Genomic DNA, 24152 nt, shown 5'->3' with positions numbered 1-24152 from the left:
TTGAAAGATCTGGTTGTTTGTCCAAATATTGCCTGAGAATACTCTCTGCAAGAGACTTTTAAAATATCAATATATTTCTGCCCTCACAATCTTCAGAGAATGTCAAGAAACATTTTGGGCACAATCTGTCCCAATTAACAAAGGCTATGCCTAGACATGTGTAAAATTTGATCAATTTGTGACTTAGTCAAATAACAAACTTAGGCACATGAATATATTTTGAGCTCCTAATTACAAAGACCATAATATACCCATTTTTAATGAGATATCAACTTCCTCTCATCTGTCTCCCGAACTGTTAGGCTTATAGGTACAAGGTTAGGCTCATTTTATTATTTTGTGAAAATAAAAGTTGACAGCTCTATCCATATTAATCATATTAATGAAAGAATTTGAAAGGACCAATAACAATTCATCTCATTTTTAATATCTCACTGGTAGAATGGGCACAAAGGGGCCTTGCCTATTTACGCATGTTCCCCTGTACAATTAAGAAGTAAGCAATCAGAAGAAAACAATTGTTCAGTATCATTCCTTAGTTACAGTATAAAATTCTAAATGAAGTATTGTTTAATTAGGCAAGTTTCTTGGAAAATAATAGTGTGGTTTTTGCTTCACTCAGTTCACTTCAACAGAGTTCTTCCTTAAAACACTTCAAAAAGAAATGCAAACTCATGTGAACCAGGCAGCCTAGGCCAGTCACCCAGATGTTAGAGTCAGAAGACTTAATTCTGGATAGAAATGATGAACAGCAAGACAGATTGTATAACACAAAAAGCATCATAGACCTCAAAATTGCCTAACCAGTATCCTCTGGGAACTTTGCAAGCTTTTCATATGTCACTTCAGATTTCATATTTGAAGTACAGACACATTACAGTCAAGATTACTCATATTTGTCTTAAAATTTTAGATACATTTTATTTCTAAATCCTCAATGAAAACTAATGCTAATGATTTTGATTGTATTAACCTATACTTACAGTGATTTGCTGTATAGCCCCTAAACAAATATATAGACAAGATGAGCAACAATATACCTGAGGCCATAAAGCTAGGAGACTCTGATAAAGCAAAGGGGGATGGCAATTGTTCAGTGGTTTCCAGTGTCTGCAGAGGGATATATTCAAGTGTGAGATAGCCCGTGTGGTGGACATAAAAATGTAATGTGAGCAGGCTGAGTATCTGACTTGAACCCTTCTGTGAGACCTTTATGAGCATTAATTTCTGCTTCTGAAAATGGCAACTGGAGAACAGATATTTCGAAGGCTCTTCTAAATCTAATCTTTTCCTATTATTTCAAAGCTTTGAAATTATTTATAAATAATGGAAACTATATGATTTCACCATTATATATTTCAATTTTCAATGAAGAAAGATGGTGGCTTTTATTGCTCTTAAAATAATCATTAAGATCCCTTCTCAAATATGCTTATAGACCAGAGGTCAGCAAACATTATCTATAAAAGGATAGACTGTAAATATTTTAGATTTTGTAACTCTGCCACAACTTTACTCTGCCAATTAAGCATAAACACAGGCATACACGATATGTAAAGAGAAGGACACGTCTATATGCTAGTGAATGTGGTTTATTAAGCCAGTATGTTCTGATCTATGTAGACCTCTGCTACTGACAAAGTTTTGTGCACAAGTGAGCCATGTACTTGGCCAGTTTAGGGGAATCAAGACACTGGGCAACTTCTTACAATGTCTAGCACAGTGTTAAACAGAATGCTTATAGTGGTGAGTTATTTTAAATCATTTTAGTATTTTTACAAAACAAAAACTAATTCATTGTAATAGGACAAAAGACTGAGATAGCAGGCACAGGGACTGCAAGGGTCTGTACCAGCTGAGATCCTAGAACTAAAATAAATGGACATATGCCCCACCACTAACCAAGAAGTAATTTCCAATTGATAAACATCTGCAAATGAAAAGTTAAGCTTCTCCAGTAGAGTCTCACCGGGTAAACAAACTACTCTTAAGTGTAGGCTGTGTGCTCAGCAATAGACGGGAGCAGAAATAAACTCACAGCATCTTTGGAGGTTCCTCATCTCACAGTGTCATGCCAGGACTTCTTTTTATCATATTTCTTTTACTTTTTTATTTTTATTGGTTATTTTATTTATTTACATTTCAAATGTTATCCCTGTTTCCAGTTTCCCATTCACAAAACCCCTATCCCCTCTACCCTCCCTGCTGCTTCTATGAGGATGCACACCCACTCACTCCCACCCTAGTACCCTAACATTCCCCTACATGGGGGCATCAAGCCTTCATAGAACCAAGGGCCTCCCTTCTCACTGATGCCTGACAAGGTCATTCTCTGCTACACATGCAGCTGGAGCCATGGGTCCCTCCATGTGTACTCCTTGCTTGGTGGTTTAGTCCCTGGGAGGACTGGGGGGGTAAGTCTGGTTTGTTGATATTGTTATTCTTCCTATGGGATTGCAAACCCCTTAAGCTCCTTCAGTCCTTCCCTAACTCTTCCATTGGGGTCCGTGTGCTCAATCTGATAGTTGACTATGATCATCCGCATCTATGTTGGTCATCATCTGGCAGAGCCTCTCAGGAGACAGCCACTATAGGCTCCTGTGAGCAAGCGCTTCTTGGCATCAGCAATAGTGTCTGGGTTTGGTGTCTATAGTGGGGTGAATCCCCAGGTGGGGTAGTCTCTGGATGGCCTTTCCTTCAGTCTCTGCTCCATACTTTGTCCCTGGATTTCCTTTTGACAGGAGTCATTCTGGATTAATATTTTTGAGATGGATGAGTAGCCCCATCCTTCAAACAGGGGCCTTGCCTATCCACTGGATATGGTCACTACAGGTTCTTTCTCCCCTTTGTTGGATATTTCCATAAATGTCATCCCTGTTGGGTTCTGGGAACCTCTTGAGTCCCTGGCATCTGGGACTTTCTAGTGGCTAGGCTGTCTCCTCCCATACCTGATCCTGCTCCCCTTTTCCCTTCCCTTCCTCTCTCCCTCCCAGATCCTTTCCTCCCTCTACCTCCTGTGATTATTTTCTTCCCCTTTCTGAGTAGGACTGAAGCATCCATACATTGATCTTCCTTCTTCTTGGGTTTCATATGGTCTGTGAGTTGTATCATGGGTATTTCAAAGTTCCTGCCCTGTCTGGGGCAGGGTAATAATATCCACTTACCAGTGAGTATGTACCATGTGTGTCCTTTTGTGACTGGGTTGCCTCCATCAGGATGATATTTTCAAGTTTCTATCCATTTGCTTAAGAATTTCATGAATCCATTGTTTTTAATAGCTGAATAGGACTCCATTGTGTAAATGTACCACATTTTCTATATCCATTCTTCCATTGAGGGTTATCTGGGTTGTTTCCAGATTCTGGCTATTATAAATGTGGCTGCTATGAACATAGTGGAGCATGTGTCCTTATTACATGTTGGACCATCTTTTGGGTATATGCCCAGGAATGGTCTCAGATAGAACTATTTCTGATTTTCTGAGGAACTGCCAGACTGATTTCCAGCGTAGTTGGACCTGCTTGCAATCTCACCAGCAATGGAGAGGTGTTCCTCTTTCTCCACATCCTCACCAGCATCTGCTGTCACTTGAGATTTTGTCTTAGCCATCCTGACTGGTGTGAGGTAGAATCTCAGGGTTGTTTTGATTGGCATTTCCCTGATGACTAAGAATGTTAGACATTTCTTTAGGTGCTTCTCAGCACTTTATATATATTTTGATTTTTTCTCCTTAGTTCTATAGGTCCTGAGTATGTGTGTGTGTGTGTGTGTGTGTGTGTGTGTGTGGTGTGTGTGTGTCTGTGTGTATATATATATATATATATATATATATGTGTGTGTGTGTGTGTGTGTGTGTGTGTAGGTAAATATATATTTCTCTTTTCTCTCTCACCTGTGACCTTAGTATATTATATGCTAAGTCATATGGTGTGTGTTTGTGTGTGTGTGTCTGTGTGTGTGTCTGTGTGTGTGTCTGTGTCTGTGTTTCTGTGTGTGTGTGTGTGTCTGTGTCTGTGTCTGTGTATTATGACTTCGACTTTAGTGTTTTTCATGTGATTACTGAGTATGTGAATGAGTAGGACTCTGTGTCTATATCTGTTTCTTGTGCCTTTCTTGAGTAAATACTTCTGTGTTGTCTAAGAGTTAATTGACAGAAATGGTATTGGGAAGATGTCACTGACAAATAAGTATTATGCAAAATGTGATAAAACAACAAACTTATATAAGTCTTGATATTTATTAAATAAATGGAGATGACATCAAAGCAAATATACTTCGATTACAGTTGCCAATATAAGCTGAGATCCAGACTCACTTGGTCCAGTCTCTCTTCAAAAATAAGAGTTTGAACAGAATCTGACTAGAAGTTGGCTGTTTTGTTTTTAGAATGTCATTGCATTGGCTTTGGGCAAACTCTAACATGCGAAAATTAATAAAGTGTTTGAAGTTTTACTTCAAAGACAGAATTTCTATCAATAATTTGAACACAGAATTTTTTACATATATTGTTATTACTTTGATTTTGCCTACGGATACTACATATTTCCTACCCATTCATTCACTGATTACCACTTGCAGGGTGTCTGCATTATGAGTAATAGTGTAACATGGAGATGGAGACATTTTTAATATCATAGTTCTAGATTTGTAAGGAGATAACAGTTGAAATGTGAATAAATTTCAAAAATAATAAATAAATAAATAAATAAATATCCACAGTACATGGTCTTTAAAAATAATAAATAATAAATGAATGAATGAATGAATAAAGTCCACAGTCTTCTATAAGAAATGATAATGTATCTGCGATATCTTCCCAAGCTCAGTTCAGCTTCTGCAAGGCACTAATTGTTATCTAGTTACCTCCTGAGATGACTGTTTTAACATCTTGCAAGGACAACAGATCAGGCAATATAACTAAGGTTACACTTGGGAGAGAAAAGAGAACAAACAATGCTTCCTCGCCTGATATTTCCTATCTATGGTCTCCTGTTTCCTTTCCCAAATTTACTGTTAACATTAGATCTAAGGATCCAAGTACTTGGCTCCTAAAGTTAACTTTCCTCTTGCTTGACCAATCTTGCCAACACTGGATTCCAGTAACACTTCTGTGTTCAAGCTCTTCCTCCCACCACTATCCAAAGTATTCTTAGGATCGTTCTTTCTAAAATAGACACAAAATTTCCTGCTAGCTACTAGCTATTTCTTCCAACTGTCACTTTCTGAAATGCAATTATAGTTATAATCTTAGAAACCTCCCAGCAGCACTACGGAATTGCTGGCAATTGAAAACTAACTATAAGCTAGATTCTACGATACAGCTATCTGGCACTCGAACCTGCTATCTGAATCCTACTAAGTACTGTGTCTGTACCCTGGGAGGACCATAAAATAGTGGGTCAGAAACCAGGCTGCTGATAAAGGGAAGAGGGAGCTCTATTTCTCCTGGGAATATGATGAAGATACTGGGAACTAAGTAATGGGTATATATGCCACTAGGTTTCGTAGGTAACCAAAAATTCTGTAGGCTGAAAGAAGCCAAAAAGGTAAATTCAAGTTTTCAAACCTGTATAATTCTTCTCACAAGCAAAATAGCTATTCATTTCTGCTATATTCTCTAAGTCAAAAAAAAAAGAGAGAGAGAAATGTAAAAACAATTGAAGCAGTAGTTGTGATGGAGACATTCTGAGAGCCTGCTGAATTTTATCCATGGTTTTTCAATGCCATTTAACATGTATATTCCAAGAGACATGCCCGGTGATTGAAAAGATATAAGTTCATATTCAGGATCCATTCAATGTGATGCTTTTATAATGCTTTCTTTTTTATTTCTATTTCATTTGAAATGTATTCTAATGAACTTCTCTCATATATTCCTATCACCTTTGAGTCTTGATTATGTAAAATGTAAGTGACAGATGTTTTTCATTGCCCCCATGGTGCTTATGCAATCTTGTTCCTGAAAATCATCTAATTGCCTATCTCTTTTTGTTGTTTTCTGAGCCATAGCCTTAATCTGTAGCCCAGACGGTCCTGAAACACACTGTGTAGCCCAGACTGTCCTGAAACACACTGTTTATCCAAGACTGGCCTCAAACTGATAGCAATCCTCTACTTCAAACTCCTAAGTGCTAGGAATAGAACACTGACCACACCCAGATAATTGTGCACATTTATGATTCTCTTTCAAAATGTATTTAAAAAACTATTGATTTTTTTTCTCTACTTTGTTGGCTAACAAACCACACCATTGTTATTTGACTTTTTTCTTTGGTGATGATTCTAAATATCTAATTCTAAATATCTCTTCATGTAAAACAAATCAACTACCTCCTTCTCAATTAACTCATATATTTTTACCTACTACAGTGTCAGGTTGTTTCCATTCTGAAACAGCCCTTATTTAAACCAAATCATTAGTGGAATAGAGAGAACTGAGCTGTGCAGTGGTCTGATCAGTGTTGAAAGAGATTGAATGACCATGAAGTTTTGAGCTAGAATCATGACTGTGTTGTTGACCTATAAACTTTAGAAGTAATTGATTTGCAAATTAGTACACCACCATGTTTAAATAATCCATTTGGATGATATGTGATACCTATTTTAATGATGTAGCTCTTTCCAATATGTTGAATACCATGTTCTTCCATAGCATCAACATTAAAGAACTTTTGTGAAAGTTCTTCCATGAAGAAAACACTACAATACTCTTCCCTGAAGCAAACACTACAATAGTTTAGGGAGATGTGGATGAAGGCAAATGTGTCGCATATTATTTAGAAAATGTCTGAGCAAAATATCTTTAGCTATAATAAGTAGCCATGCAGTGGGCAATTATAAATGAAAACTATTCCTTGCATAAGTTTAGGAACCATTTAATGTGACCATATTTTTATGGATGTTTGAGAATGGGTTGTGTTGAGGTGCTTTGTAATTATTGTTTAAGTCTTTCCTTGTGTACCATAAGAGAAGCAAATGCTGATGCGACTTGACTTATCTAATAGAGGATTTCTTTGTAAAAGTATGTGAAAATACAATTTCTCATATTTTACATACATTAGGAACTTTGCGACTCTAAAGAATCCCTATGAAGATGCTCCTACTACAGCACATTTGTCAATGGTGTTAATGTCCTGCTTGGATAGTTATGAAGTGCCAATATCTAAATCATTCTTTGGAAGCAACCTTAGGCCTGTCTATGTGTGGTCCCACCTCCTCACCTAGCTATTTTTACCTTATTTAAAAGATCTTTCTTTACCGAGAACTCAAATTCCCTCTCATGTCAGTACCTCTGTTCCTTTCCCTATAGCTTCTCCAACCATTTCTGATGTGGAAGCAAGCATACCTTTATCCAATAGAGAAAGTGGTTCTGAAGAAGCAGAGGAAGAAGGGGGGAAGACATGTATGGGCTAGTGTGTTATTGATAATCATAACCATCTGCATGCATCCTGCAGTGTGCCAAAGACCAGGGCAATCACAGTGTACCTAGTGTAGAACATGCCAGAACTCAGTTCTTAAGTGTTTCTTTTGTTGATTTTTTCATGTCTGGTTTAATTATTGGGTACAATACTGTACACATACAACTATGAATTCCTATGCTCCTCCTTCTCTGATTTCATCACATTCTATTGGTTATTTGCATAAAGTTCCCCCCTTATTCACTCTGAAGTCAGACATTCTTGTTTCTTATTCCTTCTGAAGTCTTTATTTGCATATTATATTTTGTTCTAAATGATTCTTTCCCCTTTTCTATATTTCTGTTCATTGTCTTCCCTTCATTGTCCCTCTATACTTTCACATGATCCCTTTCAATAAAGGACAACTGCACTACTTTTATTATGAATTAAAAAAAGCTTTGTGTTTCTTCCTAGTTGAACAATCCTACAGAAAAAAAAAACTAAGCTGAAACATGCCAAACATGTTTATAACATGAACCATACCAAAGTTCCTTTTTAATTGTATATTGTCTTCATTTACATTGCCAAAGGTAAACCCTTTCCCCATTTCCCCCCTCCCCAAAGACCCCAACCCCTCCTCCCACCCCCTGCCTCCAAGTATATGTCCCTCCACCTGACCCACTCCCACCTACCCCCCCACCCCTCAATTTCCCTTTGTTGGGGCCTCTATTGAGCCTTCACCTGACCAAGGACCACTCCTCTCACTGATGCCCAACAAGGCCTTCCTCTGCCACATTTTTGACTGGAACTATGTGTACCCCTTGGTTGATGGTTTACTCCTTGGGAGTCCTGGGGCATCTGGGAGGCCAAAATCATTGTTCTTCCCATAAGGTTGTAAATCCCTTTGGCTCCTCCAGACCACCTTCCAGAGCTCCTCCATTGGTGACCCCACACCAGTCCAATGGTTCACTGTTAGCATCTGCCTCTGTATTTGTAAGGCTCTGGCAGGGCCCCTCCGGAGACAACCATGGAATGCTCCTTTTGGTATACATTTCTTGTCACCCATAGTAGTGTTGGGGTTTGGTAACTCTTTATAGGATGAATCCCCAGGTAGGGCAGTCTCTGCGTGGCTTTTACTTCAGTCCCTGTTCCACAAATCATCTCCCTTATTGCTCCTGTGAGTATTTTGTTCCCTTTCTCAGAGGAACCAAAGCACCCTCACTTAAGTCCTCCTTCTTCTTGAGCTTCCTGTGCTGGGTGAATTGTAACTTGTTTATTTTGAGCTTTTGGGCTTATTAGTGAGTGCATGTCATGTGCGTTCTTTTGTGATTGGGTTACCTCAATCAGGATTACACTTTCTAGTTACATCTGTTTGCCTAAGATATTCATGAATTTATTGTTTTTAATAGCTGAATAATACTCCATTGGATATATATACCACAGTTTCTCTATCCATTCCTCTGTTGAGGGACATCTGGGTTCTTTCCAGCTTCTGGCTATTATAAATAAGGCAGCTAGGAACATAGTGGAGCATGTGTCCTTATTACATGTAGGAGCATCTTCTGGGTATATGCCCAGGAGTGGTATAGCTGGGTCCTCAGGTAATACTATGTCTCTGAGGAATCGCCAACATGATTTACAGCGTGGTTTTACCAGCCTGTAATCCCACCAACAATGGAGAAGCATTCCTTTTTCCCCACACCCTCTCCAGCATCTGCTGTCCCAAGTTTTTCATCTTAGCCATTCTAACCAGTGTGAGGTGGAATCTCAGTGTTGTTTTGATTTGCATTTCCCTGATAACTAAGGATGCTGAACATTTCTTTAGGTGCTTTAGAGCCATTCGAGTTTCCTCAGTTGAGAATTCCCTGTTTAGCTCTGTACCCCAATTTTAATAAGGATATTTGACTGTCTTGAGCCTAACTTTTTGAGTTCTTTGTATACATTGGATATTAGCCCTCTATAGGATGTAGGATTAGTAAAGATCTTTTCCCAATTTGTTGGTTGTTGTTTAGTCCTATTGACCGTGTCCTTTGCCTTACAGAAGCTTTGCAGTTTTATGAGGTCCCATTTGTCGACTATGAGGTCCCACTTGTCGATTCTTGTTCTTAGAGCATAGGCAATTAGTGTTCTGTTCAAGAACTTTCCCCCTGTACCCATGTGTTCAAGATTCATCCCCACTTTCTCCTCTATAAGCTTCAGTGTGTCTGGTTTTATTGTGTAGATCCTTGATCCACTTGGACTTGAGCTTTGTACAAGATTAGAGTGTGTTGATTTGCATTTTTCTACATGCAGACCTCCAGTTGATCCAGCACCATTTGTTAAAAATGCTGTCTATTTTCCACTGGATTTTTTTAGCTCCTTTGTCAAATATCAAGTGGCCATACATGTGTGGGTTCTTTTCTGGGTCCTCAATTCTATTCCATTGATCTTCCTTCCTGTCTGCCTACCAATACAAACAGTTTTATCACTATTGCTCCTTAGTAGAGTTTAAGGTTAGGGATGGTGATTCCCCTAGAAGATCTTTAGTTGTGGAGAATAGTTTTTGCTATCCTGGGTTTTTTGTTGTTCCAGATGAATTTGAGAATTTCTCTTTCTAGATCTAAGAAGAATTTATTTGGGATTTTGGTGGAGATTGAATCTGTAGATTGCTTTCTGCAAGATGGCCATTTTTCCTATATTGATCCTGCCAATCCATGAGTATAGGAGATCTTTTCATCTTCTGAGACCTTCTTAGATTTCTTTCTTCAGAGGCTTAAAGTTCTTGTCATACAGATCTTTCACTTGCTCTATTAGGGTCACACCTAGGTATGAAATATTATTTGGGACTATTGTGAAGGGTGTCATTTCCCTAATTTCTTTCTCATCTTGTTTATCTTTTGAGTAGAGGAAGGCTACTGAGTTGCTTGAGATAATTATATATCCAGCCACTTTGCTGAAGTTGTTTATCAGCTTTAGGAGTTTTCTGGTGGAAGTCTTGGGGCCACTTAAGTATACTATCATATCATCTGCAAATAGTGATATTTTGACTTCTTCCTTTCAGATTTGTATACCTTTGACCGCCTTTGTGGCCTGATTGCTCTGGCTAGGACTTCAAGTACTATATTGAATAGATAGGAAGAGAGTGGTCAGCCTTGTCTGGTCCCCTATTTTAGTGGGATTGCTTCAAGTTTCTCTCCATTGACCTTGATGTTGGCTACTGGTTTGCAGTATATTGCTTTTACTATGTTTAGGTATGGGCCTTGGATTCCCCATCTCTCCAAGACTTTTATCATGAAGGGAAGCTGGATTTTGTCAAAAGCCTTTTCAGCATCTAATGAAATGACCATGTGTTTTTTCCTTTAATTTGTTTATATAGTGGATTACATTGATGTATTTCCATATATTAAACCATCCCTACATCCCTGGGATGAAACCTACCTGATCAAGGTGAATTATAGTTTTGATGGATTCTTGAATTCGGTTGGCCAGAATTTTGTTCAGTATTTTTGCATCAATGTTCATGAAGGAGATTGGTCTAAAGTACTTCTACCTTGTTTGCTCTTTGTTTGGTTTAGGTATAAGTGTTATTATGGCTTCATAGAATGAGTTGGGTAGTGTTCCTTGAATTTCTATTTCATGGAATAGTTTAAAGAGTATTGGTATTAACTCTTCTTTGAAGATGCAGTAGAATTCCCCACTAAACCCATCTGTTCCTTGGCTTTTTTTTTTTTTTTGAAGGGAGACTATTAATGGTTGCTTCTATTTCCTCAGGGCTTATGGGACTATTTAGATGGTTTATCTGATCCTGTTTTAACATTGGCACCTGGTATGTATCTAGAAAGTTACCCATTTCATCCAGGTTTTCAAACTTTGTTGAGTATAAACTCTTGTAGTAGGATCTGATGATTTTTTGAATTTCCACAGTTTCTGTTGTTATGTCTCCCTTTTCATTTCTGATTTTATTAAATTGGATACTGTCTCTGTGCCCCCTGGTTAGTCTGGCTAAGGGTTTATCTATCTTGTTGATTTTTTCAAAGAACCAGCTCTTTGTTTTGTTGATTCTTTGTAGAGCTCTTTCTGTTTCTGCTTGGTTGATTTTGGCTCCAAGTTTGATTATTTCCTGCTGTCTACTCCTCTTGGGGGTATTTGCTTTCTTTTGTTCTAGAGCCCTCAAGTGCACTGTCAAGCTTTTAATGTAAGATCTCGCCATTCTCTTTTTTTTTTTTTTTGACAGTGGGGTGTTGAAGTCTCCCACTATTTTTCTGGTGGGTACAATGTGTGCTTTGAGCTTTAGTAAAGTTTCTTTTATGAAAGGAAAAGTGATTGTTGCTTACTGTTATCTTCTTAGTTAAAGGTGACATTCTGGTTGTGTAGCTATCTTTTATTGGGTTTTATGAAAGATTACTTTATTGATTTTTCTACAGTGTGGTTCGCTGTCTTGTGTTGGTATTTTCCACACCTTATCCTTTGCAGAGCTGGATTTGTGGAAAGATACTGTGTAAATTTGCTTTTGTCATGGAATGTCTTGTTTTCACCATCTATGGTAATTGGAAGTTTTGCTGGGTATAGTAGTCTGGGCTGACATTTATGTTCTCTTAGGGTCTGTATGTTATTAAGGAATTGTGATTATTATTTCTGTTATTTTTTATGTTATTTTTATATTTGAGTGGGTATCTTCTTTTGGGTTTGAGGGAAGAAGGTTACTATCTTGTTTTTTCCAGGGTGTAGTTTCCTTCCTTGTATTGGCATTTTCTACCTATTATCCTTTGTAGGGTTAGGTTTGTGTAAAGATATTGTGTAAATTTGGTTTTATCATGGAATATCTTTGTTTCTCCATCTATGGTGATCGAGAGTTTTGCTGGGTATAGTAGTCTTGGCCAGCATTTGTGTTCTCTTAGAGTCTGTATGAGATCTGCCCAGGATCTTCTAGCTTTCCTGGTCTCTGGTGAGAAGTCTGGTGTGATTCTGATTGGTCTTCCTTTATATGTTACTTGACCTTTTTCTCTTACTGCCTTTAATATTCTTTGATTGTTTAGTACATTTTGGGTTTTGATTATTATGTGATGGGAGGTATTTCTGTTCTGGTCCAATCTGTTTGGAGTTCTGTAGGCTTCTTGTATGTTCATGGGCATCTCTTTCTTTAGGTTAGGGAAGTTTCCTTCCAGAATTATGTTGAAGATAATTGCTGGCCCTTTAAGTTATAAATCTTTACTCTCATCTATACCTATAATCCTTAGGTTTGTTCTTCTCATTGTGTCCTGTATTTCCTGTATGTTTTGGGTTACAATCTTTTTCCATTTTGCATTTTCTTTGACTGTTGACTCAGTGCTTTCTACGGCATCTTCAGCATCTGAGATTCTTTCTTCATTTTTTTAATTCGATATATTTTTTATTTACATTTCAAATGATTTCCCCTTTTCTAGCCGCCCCCCCACTCCCCAAAAGTATCATAAGCCCCCTTCTCTCCCCCTGTCCTCCCACCCACCACTTCCCACTTCCCCATTCTGGTTTTGCCGAATACTGCTTCACTGAGTCTTTCCAGAACAAGGGGCCACTCCTCCTTTCTTCTTGTACCTCATTTGATGTGTGGATTATGTTTTGGATATTCCAGTTTTCTAGGTTAGTATCCACTTATTAGTGAGTGCATACCATGATTCACCTTTTGAGTCTGGGTTACCTCACTTAGTATGATGTTCTCTAGCTCCATCCATTTGCCTAAGAATTTCATGAATTCATTGTTTCTAATGGCTGAATAGTACTCCATTCTGTAGATATACCACATTTTTTGCATCCATTCTTCTGTTGAGGGATACCTGGGTTCTTTCCAGCATCTGGCAATTATAAATAGGGCTGCTATGAACATAGTGGACCATGATTCCTTATTACAAGGTGGGGAATCCTCTGAGTATATGCCCAGGAGTGGTATAGCAGGATCTTCTGCAAGTGAGGTGCCCAGTTTTCGGAGGAACCGCCAGACTGATTTCCAGAGTGGTTGTACCAATTTGCAACCCCACCAGCAGTGGAGGAGTGTTCCTCTTTCTACACATCCTCGCCAACACCTGCTGTCTCCTGAATTTTTAATCTTAGCCATTCTGACTGGTGTAAGGTGAAATCTCAGGGTTGTTTTGATTTGCATTTCCCTAATGACTAATGAAGTTGAGAAGATGCTTCTCTGCCATCGAAGTTCTTCAGGTGAGAATTCTTTGTTTAACTCTGTACCCCATTTTTTTAATAGGGTTGTTTGGTTTTCTGGAGTCTAACTTCTTGAGTTCTTTATGTATATTGGATATTAGCCCTCTATCTGATATAGGATTGGTGAAGATCTTTTCCCAATTTGTTGGTTGCCGATTTGTCCTTTTGATGGTGTCCTTTGCCTTACAGAAACTTTGTAATTTTATGAGGTCCCATTTGTCAATTCTTGATCTTAGAGCATACGCTATTGGTATTCTGTTCAGAAACTTTCTCCCTGTACCCATGTCCTCAAGGGTCTTCCCCAGTTTCTTTTCTATTAGCTTCAGAGTGTCTGGTTTTATGTGTGGAGGTCCTTGATCCATTTGGATTTGAGCTTAATACAAGGAGACAAGGATGGATCAATTCGCATTCTTCTGCATGCTGACCTCCAGTTGAACCAGCACCATTTGTTGAAAAGGCTATCTTTTTTCCAATGGATGTTTTCAGCCTCTTTGTCGAGGATCAAGTGGCCATAGGTGTGTGGGTTCATTTCTGGATCTTCAATCCTGTTCCATTGATCCTCCTGCCTGTCACTGTACCAATACCATGCAGTTTTTAACACTATTGCTCTGTAGTATTGCTTGAGGTCAGGGATACTGATTCCCCCAGACTTTCTTTTGTTGCTGAGAATAGTTTTAGCTATCCTGTTTTTTGTAATTCCAGATGAATTTGATAATTGCTCTTTCTAACTCTGTGAAGAATTGAGTTGGGATTTTGATGGGTATTGCATTGAATCTGTATATTGCTTTTGGAAAAATGGCCATTTTAACTATATTGATTCCTCCGATCCATGATTTCCGCAATTCTCGGAGGCCTTGGCGGCAGCAGCAACAACAACAGTGGCTGGTCCAGAGGAAGGGCCATCAGCAGTAGAACCAAGCTGACAGGGTCCAGGCAGACCCTGCCCCCACGACCACTGGCCATCGCTGGCCAGCCGGGCTGCAAGCAGTGGAGGATCTATGGTGCCTTTCACCACACAGAAGCCATATCAGAACTCTGCCTCCCGCCAGTCAGTTACAAGGCCTCCATGTTGGTTCTCGGACGCCAGCGAGATCAGACAGACTCTGGTACGCAAATATAACCCGAGACCAACATCGCGGGGGTCTAAGCCCGACGGGCGTTGGCCTGCACCCAGGCCATGGGCTGTTTGGGGGGCCACCGGTGTGCAAACCCGGCCAGGAAGTTGTTTGCCCAGGCCAGCGCTCGTGCCACCACCATTTTGCCTACGGGAAGCCAGAGAGTCCTAGCAGGCAAAACCAAACCGGATAACAGGCTAGCCCGAGGCTGACATAGCAGGGGTCTCAGACGGTCAGGCCCTGGACTGCCCCCAGGACCTGGGCTGCTCGGTGGGCCATCTGTGTGCTGACCCGGCCAGGAGGGTGTTAGCCCAGCAGACTCTCCCAGCACTCACAGGGAGCGTGTGCACGCTGCCATCCTGGTCACCTGACAGACCCAATGAACACTCACAGCTGAGGGGAACTTTGCTCAGACATTGGCCTGCCAGGCTTTTGCCTGGACTCAGGGCCCTAGTAGCTAGGCTAGCCTTGTGTGCACAAACCTGGTTGGGAGTTCTGCTGGCCAGCAGAATGATCAGCACTCAGAAAAGGTCCCTGCAGCATACACCCTCAGCACTCCCTGAAGGAGCAAAGAGGCACCATCTGGTTCACAGACACAATCTGGGGCAAAGAACACTAGGGCTGCAAGGGCACCCAAGAGATTCTTTCTTCTATCTCTTGTTTTCTGTTGTTGATGTTTGCATCTATGACCCCTGATTTCTTCCCAAGGTTTTCTATCTCCAAAGTTGTCTCCCTTTGTGATTTCTTAGTTGTTTTTAGATCCTGGATGGCTTTGCTCAGTTCCTTCATTTGTTTGTTTGTGTTTTCCTGTAATTCTTTAAGAGATTTTTGTGTTTCCTCTTTCATGACTTCTGCCTGTTGACCCAAGTTCTCCTGTATTTCTTTAAGTGATTTTTGCATTTCCTCTTTATTGGCTTATGTTGACCCGTATTCTCCTGAATTTCTTTAAATGATTTTTGTGTTCCCTTGTAAGGACTTGTACCTTTTGATCCATTTTCTCATGTATTTCTTTAAGAGATCCATTTATGTCCTTCATGTGTTCCTCTAATAGCATCATGACGAGTGATTTTAAAGCCAAATCTTGTTTTTCTGGTGTGTTGTGGTATCCAGGACTTGCTGTTGTCAGAGAATTGGATTCAGATGCTGCCATATTGCCTTGATTTCTGTTAGTAACGTTCCTAGGTTGTTATTTTGCCATCTGGTATCTCTGGTGTTAGTTCGTCCTGTTGTCACTGTCTGGTGCTTGAACCTCCTGTAAGCCTGTAAGCATATTTCTGCTCCTCTGGATGACTGGGTTTCCCCTGGCACAGATTGCTGATGGGCTGCCCTACTCTTGGGTGCCTTTGCAGCTCTGGTGTGTCTTGCCCCAAGCAATGTTATACTAGGGGTTGTCTCTGTGTACCTGGAGCTGCCTGCCCTGTCCAACTGGGAATGAAGATGGTGGCAGGGAGCCCCTCCAAGTGCTGATTACTCTGCAGGGCAAAGGACCCATGACAGGCTGGCACACAGGCAAACCACAGATCTACCCAGGTCTTGGGCGCAGGCAGAATCCTGGCAGTCTATGTCCCAAGTGATGTTAAACTCGGGGTATCTCTGTACCTGGAGCTGGGTGTCCTATCTGTCTGGATTCAAAGATGGTAGCAGGGACAGGTGTAGCCTTCTTGAAAGAGCTGTGTCATTGGAAAGGCTTTGAAGTTTCAGAAGCCTACACCATTTCCAATGTCTCTTCCTATCTTCTGCTTATGTCTCAAGATGTGAGCTCTCAGAGACTTCTCCAGTGCCATAAATTCCTGCCTGCCTCCATGGTAACTGTCATGATGGCCCTTAATTTACTCTCTCAACTTGAAATTCCCTAGTAAATCCATTCTTCTATAAGTTGCCTTGGTCAGAGTGTATTATCACAGCAATAATTTTTTTTTACAATATCTAAGACAGAGATTAAGAACACTTGCAGCTATTTCAAAGAATCTGAGTTCAGCTGCCAGCACTTACATCAAGTGGCTTACAACCACTTCTGACTCAAGTTCCAGGGAGATCTGATACTGTGTTCTGGCCAACACAGGCACTTGATTACATAACTGTGTACATACAAACAAATAAGCAAGCATATGAACATACACAGAAATTTAAGAACAAAATCTTTTCTTGCAGTTATCTTTCACTATCAGAATTTGGTTATAATTTATTGAAATATAATATAGATTTGAATTTGTGTTCAAAATCTCTAATTTCGTTATAGGTTTCCCCCATACCATATCCAATTTTTCTAATTGCTAGCTCTACTGACTTCAAACTTTCACCATATTCCTAAGAAATTACCTTACATAAATGTTATTGAAGAAAGGAGAATAATCAGACTTTGGACTATGGACAATATGTTTGAGAATAATTAGAAAAACAGAAGGCCACTCTGCTCCATCATTTCTGTATTATGTAGTTTAAATGACCAATAAATATTCAGCTTGGGTCTAAATCTCCACCTTAGTTTCCTCATCTAGAAATGATAACTAATCACATTAACAACAAAGGGAATTGAAGCCATTAAAACTGTTTCACACTGTAGCAGAGCTAGATGGAAACTGGGTAATAGCAGATTATCATAAACTTAACCATGTCATAATTGTATTGCAGTTGCTTCCCAATGTGATCTTACTAATAATCCAAACTGACACAGTCTTTGATGGTGGTAACACAACACTTTGGAAGTCTTCGCATTCTGGAAGTATTTGGGTGTTTATTTTGGTCCTAATTTTAGCCTAATCCATCTAATCAGTGGCTATGCCACTGACAAATTTGATGTCTCATAGTCTTTCAGATTATCCAAGGATATTCATAAAGTCTTGACTGCTATGTAAGCTTCCCAGATACTTAAGGCTGCTTGATTCATCCATCACATCTGACAGATAAAGATGATATATTAAAGACTTTTCAGACTGCTATTGGTGCATCATATCGTGCACAATTTTAACTGTTCTATAAAAATCATATTGTTAGCCCGTTCCACCAGTTACTGCCCTCGCTCAATATATTCATAAATCATGTAGCTACACTGACAGAACTGGATGTCATACTTGAGTTACACCACATGGACTTCAGCCCAGGAAGGCTTGTCTACTATATTACACACTCAGCCACTACTGAGTGTGCAAAGTACCAAAGATAGAAGTGAACAATGGATTCCTGCTATGGCATCATTTCTCAAAGGCATCTTTAAGCTTCCCGGTGATCTACTTATCTCATACCTGGAGTAATGGCAAAGGCAGCGGTGAGTTAACCCTGAAATAGGAATTAAATTTTGGTGTGGGTTTATTTATTCTGTCTGTCAGAATTCTGCCATACCTGCTAACTGTGTCCTCTTACCTCTCATGATGTTTCTCCTGGCATTCCTCTGATAATGGATCTTATTTGACAGATAATGCAGTGTAATAGGATAATGTAGCTAAATTCTTAGGATTATACTCCTTATTCAGGTCAGTGGTGGTGATTCCTGTTTGTCATGTAATTTCTTTTGTTCTTTGGGGTTTCCCATTGTGCTCTTGGCAGTACCGCTTCATTGTCCTACATTCTAGTTTGTTATCACGGCTTCTAGTTTGTGCCTCTTTCTCTCATTCATATCCATCTTTCCTCACTGATTGCCAGCCCTGGTGATTTCACATCAAATAACAGATGCAAAAACAACATCTGTACAATGAAAGCAGACCATACAAAAACAGAGCATCAAATCCTCAAAACAAATCATCTCTTTTGTGTCACACACAGTGGTTCTGCTTCTCTTGCCAAACCCTGACCAATATGTAGCCTGTAATTTGCCTATGCATTTCTCAGTGTTGCAGATAAACTGGATAATTTGAACAAAAGTTTGTCTTTTCACTTTGTTTTCTGACCTTTAGAAGTTAAAACAAGCTAACTCTGCCTGTGGCAACATCCTTTCATCTGTGTTCCTGTAATGTGCCACTCTGAATATAATTTAGTATTTCAGGTTCTAATTAAAATGGCAATTCACCTGAATTGAAAGTAAAACTCAACACCTACGATGTCCTTTTGGCCTAAGCCTTTATATGTGTCAGGAAATTTTATGATTCTGTCTTCACATAATTTGCTGCCTCTCTATGTCTATGTGAGCTTGGTATTATTACAAAGACTGCTAAGATGATTATCAAAATGAGCACACTGGACTCTTTAAATTCAATTATATGTAATTATGGGTTGCAAAATATGTAATTTATTGAGTGTAAAATTTATTTAACTAGATACTTCCTATGTGGGTTCTCTCTTCCTCCTATGCTCAGACTAGCTATCCCTCAGAGGTTGTAATCAGTGAGGGTAGCCATAGAAATTGCACATATCATTTGGTCAGATGCTTTCATCATTTAAAGAGGAGAAAAATAAAAGCTGTCATTCTCAAGGGATATTAAAGTCATTATCCTCTCTTCTCTGCCAGGATATAAAAGAATATCAGGAGATCCCTAGGGTCTCTACTCTGAACATATAGAACTATGAGATTGCCTGATCTTCATGCATCCCTCAACCTTTATGTTCAATGCAAGCACAGAGACTGCTAGTATCAGTACTCTGTCAAGCAATTTATTTTATCTAGTACCTAAGATACACCTCAGGGTCAAGAGCAAATTATGTTAAGTAGCTCTATGAAGCATGAAGAGCCTTCAAAAAAAAGACCCATTCAATTGTCTCTCTGTGATCACACTTCATCTTCATATCCAGGTGTTAATTAGCATGGCAATGCAACTGAAATTGAACGTAAAATTTAACATGCACGGTGTCCTTTTGGTGTAGTAGATCAAATAGTAGACTTTCTTCTCAAAAAATATGAATGCATCTTAACCCCCAGTACTTGCCCATATTGTTCCCAATGACAAATGGGAATGAAGCTTGTAAAATGAATTCAGCTTGCTACTAAATATGTGAGATTATTCCAGATCATGCCAATGAACCCAATGGACATATACATGTCCTTAAAGGTAGAGGAAGGCAGAGAGAATAGAGAGACTAGTGACATGACATCCCAAAAAGACTTGACTGACTATTTCTGGCTTTGAAAGTGACAGCAAAGGCTGCAAGCCAAGAAATTACAAGAAAATAGATTATTCCCTAGAGCTTGAAAGGACAACATAACCCAGCCAAGAGAAACACATTTGGACATCTGACATCCCACACTGTAGAAATAATAAATGCCTGATATTTTTAAGGAGCTGCTTTGTGGTATTTTGTTATAATTGCAATGGGAAGCAATTCTATATAATAACAGCACTGTTTTAGCATTCAACTATTCATATCTTGACCATCTAAATGGCTGGGGGGGCACATATGTCTTCTGATCTTTTCTTTTGTTTTCCCTATTTGGTTTAAATTCTGATTTTTAGAAGGCCTTTCATTTTTTCAACCCATTTTAGATACATGTTTGTAAGTGTCCCTACAAATTGTTTCCTTGCTCTCCAGCTCCCATTGATCTCCCTTCATCCCATCAATTCACTTCCTGCACACCAACCCACACCCACTGTGATTTGTCCATGTCTAGTTTCTATGCCAACATTCAATTTAAAACTCTAGTTATGTCTTGCTATTTCCTCAGTGCAACTTGATGAATAAATATTAGAAAGCAAACTCATAAATCTGTTTTCCTGAATCTCTTACTATCAGCCATCAAAGAGGTGGTTTTTATAAAGGAAGAAAGAAATGAGATATATATTTACGGCACTGAAGTACAGCATTAGAATATAAATATTACCTCATTTAAATTTACTATCATGGACCAATTAGCAGAAACAGATCCTTTGTCTGATTTCAGGATTATCACTTGACTTTCGTTCTGTTTTCAACCCCCATGAAGCCAGAAGTTTCCTCTGATTGCAGAAACTTCAAAACTCTACTTTATTACCCCTTAGAGTTATTTCTTCTCCTATCTTTATATGATACACAAACAAAGCCATCACCTTCATAGACTTGAGTATTAATTCAATAAGCAACACTGAGTGAGCACTTGCCCCATGTCAGGAATTTTTGTGGTTATGGGAATCAAAATAATCTATCAGTCTTGAATGTCCTAAATGAGCATTGCCTTCCTGACCCAATGGGAGATGGGAAGGAAGTAATGAGGAAAAGTACTCCAAGTAGAGGTAATCACACTGTGAAAGCTGCATTGCCTTCAAATATATTTGTAGGACCGAAAAACTTAAGCACACTCTTAATGTGTCTGATGAACAAACACACAAGGGGAAAGTATGGCAATAAAGAAAAGATGGAATGGTAAGGAGCAGGCAGCACTGAAAGCCAAGTTAGAATGGGTGGGCCTCATTCTATGTGAAAGGAGAAAGCTAAAAAATAACATTAAGGAAAAAGTAAATATGATTAAAGCTGTAAAAGTAGTTAATCAGGCTACATGGCAAATAAATTGTGGAGAGTTCCACTGGCAAATTATTATCATTATACAGCCAAAACTATGAAATTCAGCAATATGAGGCTAACAGTGACAGAAGCTTCACTCCTCCCCTTTTTCCCTATATAATAGGGAAAGCCTCTTGGGGATATCAACCAACCATGGCATATAAAGTTGCAATAAGTTGCACCTCCCCTCATATTACAGGCAACACAATAAGAGGGAAAAGGTACCAAAAGCAGGCACTGTTAGGAGTGCCACAAGAACACCAAGACACACAACTGTAACCCAGAGGGCCTAGGACAGTCCCATGCAGGCTCCCTGATTACCTGATCAGTCTCTGTAAGCACCTATGGGCCCAGGTTAACTGATTTTGTGGGTTTTCTTGTGGTGTCCTTAATCTCTCTGGCTGCTAAAATCCTTCCTCCTTCTTTTCCACAGGACTCCCAAGCTCCATCTAATGTTTGGCTGTGGGGCTCTGCACCTTCCATCAGTTGCTGAATGAAGACTCACTGATTATTATGCTAGGCTCCCGCCTACAAGTATAGCAGAATACAATTAGGAGTGTCAAGGCTGGGCTCCCTCTTCTAGCAGGAGTATTATTAATATCCAACATGGCAATCCTTTGCTACATATGTGGCTGGAGACATGGGTCCCTACTTTGGTTGGTGGTTTACTCCCTGGGAGCTCTGGGGGCACTCGTTGGCTCATATTGTTGTTCCTCCTGTGGGGTAGCAAACCCCTTCAACACCTTGACTCCTTTCTTTAGCACCTCAATTGGGGACCCTGTGCTCAGTCCAATGGTTGGCTGAGAGCATCCCCCTCTGTATTTGTTAGGCACTAGTAGAGCCTCTCAGGAAACATCTATATTAGGCTCCTGTCAGCAAGCACTTGTTGGCATCCACAATAATGTCTGGGTTTAGTAACTGTATATGAGGTGGATTCCCAGTTGGGGCAGTCTCTGGATGGCCTTTACTTCAGGCTCTGCTCCACACTTTGTCAATGTATCTCCTCCAATAGATACGTTGTTCTCCCTTCTAAGAAGGACCAAAGTATCCACACTTTGGTCATCCTTCTTCTTGAGCTTCATGTGGTCTGAATTATATCTTAGGTATTCCTAGCTTCTGGTCTAATAGCCACTTATCAGTGAGTGCATACCATGTGCGTTGTTTTGTGATTGGGTTACCTCACTCAGGATGATATTTTCTAGCTCCATCCATTTGCTTAAGAATTTCATGAATTCATTGTTTTTAATAGCTGAGTAATATTCCATTGTGTAAATGTACCACATTTTCTGCATCCATTCCTCTGTTGAAGGACATCTGGGTTATTTCCAGCATCTAGCTATTATAAATAAGGCTGCTGAGTCCTGAGGCCTTTGGCGGGAGCCCTCAGATCTCAGGGACACAATGGAACTAAATGAAGATTTGGACAAATTAGATTTAACAGATATATATAGAACATTCTATCCTAAAGCAAAAGAATACACCTTTTTCTCAGCATCTCATGGTACCTTCTCCAAAATTGACCATATAATTGGTCACAAGACAGAACTCAACAAATATAAGAAGATCAAACTAATCCCATGCCTCCTATCAGATCACTATGGAGTAAAAGTGGTCTTTAATAGCAACAAAAACAAGAGAAAACCCACATACACGTGGAAACTGAACAATATTCTACTCAATGATACCTTGGTCAAGGAAGAAATAAAGAAAGAAATTAAAGACTTTTTAGAACTTAATTAAAATGAAGACACAACATACCCAAATCTATGGGACACAATGAAAGCAGTGCTAAGAGGAAAACTCATAGCCCTGAGTGCCTCCAAAAAGAAAATGGAGAGAGCATACATTACCAGCTTAATGACACACCTGAAAGCCCTGGAACAAAAAGAAGCTATTTCACCCAGGAGGAGTAGAAGACAGGAAATCATCAAACTCAGGGCCGAAATCAATCAAGTAGAAGCAAAAAGAACCATACAAAGAATCAACAAAACCAGGAGCTGGTTCTTTGAGAAAATCAACAAGATAGATAAACCCTTAGCCAGACTAACCAAAGGCCACAGAGACAGTATCCAGATTAACAAACTTAGAAATGAAAAGGGAGATATAACAACAGAAACTGAGGAAATTCAAACAATCATTAGATCCTACTACAAAAGCCTATACTCTACACAACTGGAGAATCTGGAGGAAATGGACAGTTTCATAGACAGATATCCAACACCAAAACTAAATCAGGATCAAACAGATCAACTAAACAGTCACATAACACCAGAAGAAATAAAAAGGGTCATAGAAAGTCTCCCAACCAAAAAAAGCACGGGACCAGATGGCTTCAGTGCAGAATTATATCAGACCTTCATAGAAGACCTAACACTAATACTCTTCAAACTATTCCACAAAATAGAAACAGAAGGAACTCTACCCAACTTGTTCTATGAAGCCACAATTACGCTGATACCAAAACCACACAAAGATCCAACAAAGAAAGAGAACTTCAGACCACTTTCTCTTATGAATATTGATGCAAAAATACCCAATAAAATTCTTGCCAACCGAATCCAAGAACACATCAAAACGATCATCCACCATGATCAAGTAGGCTCGATCCCAGGGATGGAGGGAAGGTTCAATATAAGGAAATCCATCAATGCTATCCACTACATAAACAAACTCAAAGAAAAAAAAACATATGATCATCTCATTAGATGCTGAAAAAGCATTGGACAAAATTCAGCATTCTTTCACGCTAAAAGTCTTGGAAAGAACAGGAATTCAAGGCCCATACCTAAACATTGTTAAAGCAATATACAGCAAACCGGTACCCAACATCAAACTAAATGGAGAGAAACTTGAAGCATTCCCACTAAAATCAGGGACTAGACAAGGCTGTCCTCTCTCTCCATATCTTTTCAATATAGTACTTGAAGTTCTAGCTAGAGCAATTAGATAACATAAGGAGGTCAATGGGATACAAATTGGAAAGGAAGAAGTCAAATTATCACTATTTGTAGATGACATGATAGTCTACTTAAGTGAGTCGAAAACCTCCACCAGAGAACTCCTACAG

Source organism: Apodemus sylvaticus, chromosome X (assembly GCF_947179515.1).
Source record: "Apodemus sylvaticus chromosome X, mApoSyl1.1, whole genome shotgun sequence".
Classification (NCBI taxonomy): domain Eukaryota; kingdom Metazoa; phylum Chordata; class Mammalia; order Rodentia; family Muridae; genus Apodemus; species Apodemus sylvaticus.
Note: the sequence above shows the minus strand (reverse complement) of the source record.